This window comes from Marmota marmota, unplaced genomic scaffold (assembly GCF_001458135.2).
Source record: "Marmota marmota marmota unplaced genomic scaffold, marMar, whole genome shotgun sequence".
Taxonomy (NCBI): Eukaryota; Metazoa; Chordata; class Mammalia; order Rodentia; family Sciuridae; genus Marmota; species Marmota marmota.
In genome coordinates, this window is record NW_026000026.1 from 89908333 (window position 1) to 89914699 (window position 6367).

At 36.3% G+C, this 6367-nt stretch overlaps 1 pseudogene; it reads right to left on the reverse strand.

Annotated features, from left to right (window-relative positions):
- Nucleotides 1–210: 210 nt before the first annotated feature.
- LOC107155801 lies at nt 211–6115 on the reverse strand (annotated as a pseudogene).
- Nucleotides 6116–6367: the final 252 nt, after the last annotated feature.

Consider the following 6367-nt stretch of genomic DNA (forward strand, 5'->3'; position numbering starts at 1 on the left):
GAAAAGGTAAGAAGGAGAAATGGTTATTGCCTTCCCAAGTATTAGGAATATAGGAAAAAAATAAATTCAGTCTTTTCCCTCATGATGTTTGCTGCCTTGAGGCAGAAGCAGAATTAGACAAATAATTATGTGAATATTTAATTTGTCACCTGTGCTAAGAACAGTATAAAGAAGAAGCATACATTCCAGGAGAGTATGGAACAAAGGTCTTTATCTGGTCTGAACTTTCAGAGAAGGAGTTTCTCCATTTCCAGAGGAGATAGAATCTGAGCAGAGATCTGAGGAAGGTAAGCCAGAATTGGCAAGTAAATAATTTATAGAAGAGTTGAGGAGCCTGAGGAAGAGAAAGAAGCACTTAGAAAGTGAATATCATGCAGGCTGCAAAGAAGGGCTTGCAGTACAGTCTGAGGTGGGAATCTAACAGTTTAGAGCATAACACAATTTGAAGAGGAGCAATGGGAAAGATTGTGTCAAAGGCTGTGGTCAGATGAGGTCGTGGACTTGGATGTCTTCCTCTTATCCTTCCCATGGTACCTGGACTTTACTTGTGGTGTTTGAGAACTGTTGAAGCCATCTGAACAGAGGCTATAACCAGCAGTAGGACATGTAAAGTTTACTCCTTTAGGAACGTACATGATGTATTTGAATGGCAAGGGGGAGGGTGTTACTGGACCTAAGAGGAAACTGAAGGAAAGGATCTCCTGTGATGGTAAAAGGAGGGCTAGGCTTACTGGTTAGGGTAAATGAAATGGCAAAAGTCAATCTGAGGCTTGGAATGAGGATTTGTTTGGTTTCTGTGTCAGAATTAGGGAACTCTTGGAAAAGAAGTTTTTGCCTATAGACATGTGAATGTGATTTATAAATTTCAGCTAATAAATGCTTATTTTTAAAGGAAATCATAATACTGATCAGTGTAATGAGCAATCTTGTGAAAATTTTATGTAATATAAGTATAGAGAAAAATCTATGTTTTCCTTCAAATGTGCTGATTTGAAAGGATTGTCAATTAGCTATGTGGAGAAATCACATTTTTAAAGCTTTTTCCTACTTATTTGTTTGTTTATTTGTTTGTTTTTCTACTGTTAACAGGGTAGGATTGTTAAAGAGATAAGGAAGAAATATGCAGCAAACAACAGTTGATGTTGTGACTCCTGCCACTTTGATAGCAGCCTAATGACTACCTATTGGTTCTCTCCTGTGAGTCAAAGGACCAGGCTACAGCTATGTCATTGAGTCTCCCTTTAACCAGGCACTACCACACACATTTAGAACTACTTATTTATTTTGTTTCCAGAATCTTGATTTGTACCCCTCGTCAACTTTCAAGTATTCATCCAATTCACTTAAAAAGAATAAAGAATCAACCAATCCTAATTATGCCTAGAATAACCAACCAGGTTGAACCAATTCCAAGCCTCTTAAAAATTATTTTGCATTTATTCAACTTATGAAATGCCTTGTTAGTTCACAATTGCTCTTTTGTCTGTTCTTAGAAGTCTTTATCTGTTTATCCATCAACATGAATAGAGTCGGCATGTTCACATTTTATCTTCAATTGTGGAAGTTTAGTAAACTGATTCTCAGTTATTGGATAAATGCATTTTTTATTAGTACATACAGTTGTACATGATATTGGGGTTCATTTTTACATATTATACAAAAATGGAATATAATTTGCTCCAATTTATCACCAGTATTTCCCTTTCCTTCCCCTCCTCCCTCCTTCTATTTTCTTCCCTCTACTTTACTGGTCTTCCATCTATTTATTTACATTTTTTTAAAAAATTAGTGCTTTATAGATATACATAAAGGTGAAATTCAATATGGTCTATTCTATACATGAGATAGTTTGGCCAATTTCATTCCACCATTGAACATGTACATTTTTCCTGAACAGTGTTCTAGGACTAGTCCTAAACCTGGCTTAGAAAATACACTTTATTTTGATCTTTTGAGAACTAAACAGACTGATTGTTTTGAAGCAGAGGAGAAGTAGGTATTTTATCATTTTCAGGATATTTGTCTCTATCCATTTGAAGCATAAATTGCCCTCAGTTTAACTTGGAGGAGCTTTTGAAGCTTAGTTGGAGAGGATATGTGGGGGCCAAATAATGTGTTGCTCACTATTACAATTGCTGTTTGGGGGGTCAGTTTTATACTCATAAAAACCCTGCTTTTCAATTGAGACTTTTAGGCCCATGTGTTGACAACAGTAAAAAGACTTAACCATCTAAATAAGACAATAACCTGTGATTTTTGTTTTTGCTATTTTTCCATTTTGAAGATGACACAGATAAAATTGGGAGTAATTTGAGAATAGGATAAGATTAGAGAAGCAAATGGTTCAATTCTTGCCATACATTAACTTACTTAATGATGGGTCTCTGCTCTCTCCTCTGAGGCACTTACAGTAACTTGTATGTGAACTGAATATGATGATTCCACTTCACTGGATAGAGAACATCCATTTATAAAAATACACTTTAAAGTAAGCATAGGGTAGACATAAGGTTTCCCTTCCATAAAATGCTTCAAACACTTCTGATCAATACAATTTAAGGTGGAAAGACTCAAACTATAAAATCTCAAGAATTTTCACAGGTTGGAAATCTAATGAGAGATCCTTTGGCAAAAGGCACAATAGTAGCAATCAATCTTCAGAGATACTGAGTTGGATTGGGATTTGGATGAAAGTAACAATATATATTCTGTCAACTAGGGATAAAGAAGATAAGTGTAAACTCTGTTTTTCTCCAAGCTTTGAATTTTGACTCTTTTTGCTATTTTTATTGTGGTGTAAAAAGGAATTTTGTTTTTCTATTGAATATTCCATCAGAAAATGATTTCTCATAGAAATATAGGCAGATTTTAATAAAAGAGTATTTTCAATTTTCTTTACTATAGCAATAATGTAAGCCTCTGCATCTTGGACAATATCATATTTTCACACCTTATGAAAATAATATACTTTCTCTCTGAAGTCCTATAATCTTAAAAACCTTGATAATAGGTACTTCATAGTGAATGACTGAAAACATGTTAGGTTTTAACCTTTGATTACATCATAAATATCCTGGGGAAATTGCATTGAAAAAAGTGTTTATATAGTATATCCTATAATGTCCTATATTGTATTGTTATGCCCAAAACATTTTATGAGTATTTCCTTATATAATCAGAAAGATCAAAATTGAAAATCACCTGAAAAACTGGTTGAAAATTTTCTCATTTCCTTTTTAAAATGGCACACTCTAGTTTAATAGAACTCAAATAAAGAGATATAGGGAGGTTTTTACTTTTGTGTGTTTCATTCCTTTTACTTAGCTTTGAGACAATTTTTCTACTTTGCAATTCAGAAAATAGCATTGCCAGGGTTCTTTATGAAGACAAATTGCCACTAGGTCTTGCTAGGCATTAGGGTAAAAATTTTTATTTTTTGAAAGCTCATATAGGGTATGTGGCCACAACTGAATTGTAGTTAAGGTCTAAAATACATTATTTGGGGCTGGGGATGTGGCTCAAGCGGTAGCACACTCGCCTGGCATGCGTGCGGTCCGGGTTCGAGCCTCAGCACCACATACAAACAAAGATGTTGTGTCTGCCGAAAACTAAGAAATAAATAAATATTAAAAAAAAATAAAATAAAATACATTATTTGCAGGTATATAAATGTTAATAAATGTCTTAAATCATTTTCTGTTTTGAAAGCTTACTGACTTTTGTACTCTATCTCTTGAAAAATAAGTCTTATTTTGAAGAGATGTGGCCTTCCTGCTGTGTGCACATAATTAGCAGTAATGGGAATTAGACAAGCATATTTAGTGCAAGCTCATTCTTGCTTTAAGTTGTGCTTGTCAAGTGGGGATATAAAATGAGATGTGCTGTTAATGCTTCAGTGCATCATGGACATATGGCAGGCTTTTAGCAAAGTGGCACCCTGGAAAGATATTTGCTTATCCTTCATACATGGCATTGAGACTCACGGCACCCTCCTTCTCCTAATGCCTAAGACAGTGTACGAAGAAAAACAAGAAGCTAATTTATGACCTAACAGAAGTTCTTCATTGATCATAAATTAAGTCTAATATGAACCTTCTTAACTGGTAAGGCTAGTTAATGAATTATCAAAATATTTTATATTCTAAATTTTTCTATATAGGACTACAATCAAACTCCCACTAGACAGATTAGGAAGTATAAGATGAGGAAGAGAATGTAGAATGTAAACTTTTTTTTTTGAGATTTTATTAAGAGTCCAACACTATTTTGTTTAATCTTTACCAGGCACTTTTGAGACAGTATTTCCATTTTTTTCACATGAGGAAATGAGATGGCCTTGTACTTTGCTAATAATCACAAACTCATGAATGACAAGTTTGTCATTTAGTCCCAAGTCTATAAGACCATGCTCTTATAGTACCAGTATTGCTCAGAGCTCTTTTCTCACCCCGACCTTCTGCATTTCCTGACCTGGAAGAATGAAGCTAAAGTTCTATAAAATTTATGCTATGCTTCTCATAACCTATTATAAAATATTTTTTTCCACTGAAAAATCACATCTTCTGATTATACAGTTAGTAATTGCCTTTCAGTTTTCTCCCAAAATACAGTGAGGATTTTGGATTTGGTTTAAAACCTATTCGGTGCGAGTCCTTTTATTATTCCTATTGATTTCAGTATTAGTAGGAACGATTCATCCAACTTCCTCAGAATTCATTGTGGTGTATTTATACATAGACAGTATAATTTGGTAGATTTTATTTCTCTGTAGTTCTTCATGTCCTAACTCCCTCTCTCTCCCCTTTTATCCCCCTCCTCTACTCTTCTGGTCTCCTCTCTATTTTTCTGAGATCCTTTTAAAAATTCCTTTTCCTTTTTCTTCTCTTTTCCTTCTCTTGCCTGATTGAAAGAGTCAGCTCCATCAGATATTCCGCTCATGTGTGCTGTTCAACATCAACTTCCCCAGCTTTTGTTGCTGGCTTTTAGGAGTGTGGTGGCAAGGGTCGACCCAACTCAAACTTTAGTTCTTTCAAAAATAGTTTCCACTTCTTGGATTTGAGAACTAGTATAAGCATTGTCTGTGATGTAAATAAGTCTTCAATATTTGGAAAAAACATCTCCTCATACTTGGAAGCCAATAGCAGACCTGTAATCCCAACCAACAAAAGCTTCTAACAGGAGACTGGCTGAACCTGTGAAAATCAATCCATGACAGTAATGTGCATGTACAGATTTCCTGCAGAAGCCTAAACTTCTGCAGGAGTGGACTTGAACCAGCCAGTCCACCAGAATAGCATATGTCCATTTATATCTCTTCCATCTAAGAAATGTGGTTAATGGATTACAAAACCTCTGTCCCAACTGGCAGGACACATCAATGTGGGCAGCGAACCTAGATGGGGAGGAATGAAGGGACAAGAGACACGAAGGATGACAGCGAGACAGGAGTTCTGATCAAGCTGCAAACTTTTATTATTCACACAGGGGTATTTATATGCTGGGGATGGGGAAGCTCTCTAATCAGCAATTGCTGGATGTGGGTGGTAAAACTGCCAGCTGCAAGATGTCTGATCCTGATAACCGCAGGATGTCCCAGGGAGATAGGTAGCTGCAGGATGTCTCCCAGGGGGTTGTCAGGCTATTCTTTGAAGGAGAATTTCCTTCTAGCCCCTGACAAACCTCAAGCTGTTTTAGATACTGGTAGATATCCTTAATGTAGTCACTGTAGAGCTGAGGATTTTTCCAATCCTCTTTATGCTTGTTTTTGATTTTGCAGAGCAAAGAATCAGGAAAAGCTTGGTAGAGGCTCTCTTCCTCCATGGGAACATCCTCAGGTGTTGGAGAAGGATCCTTTCGGGCCAACATTTCCATTTGTAGCAGTTTCACAGAAGTAGTAGGTTTCAGTTGTTTGTTGATATTTGTTGCTTTGGTGGGCTGAACTGATACATTGGTGGTTTGAGTTTTCTTCACTACTTGTGCTGCTCTGGTTGTAACTATTTCCAATTTCTTGTAAAACCCCATGCTTAATAGTTACAATACTCTTAGCTTTAGAATTAAATCCTGTGTCAATATTCTCTAAATCAGTGGATACCTGTAGGCATCGGAGCAGGGCCATTCGGGAAGAAAAAGACAAGTGTGCCAGCCTGGCCCAGGGAAGGATAGGGACTGGAGGGGAGGGGAGCTATTGTCTGTGGTGCAGTTGGCTTGCACTCCAGGAAGGCACAGCTGGAATATTCCGCCAAGTCTCCTTGTTCTAGGATTCATTATTACATATTCTTATTGGAGAGTTCTCTCTACCCTTATTTAGTAAAATTGCTTTCTCTTCTGTTTGCTTGAATTTTTTTTTAAATACGAATATTCTGTTTAT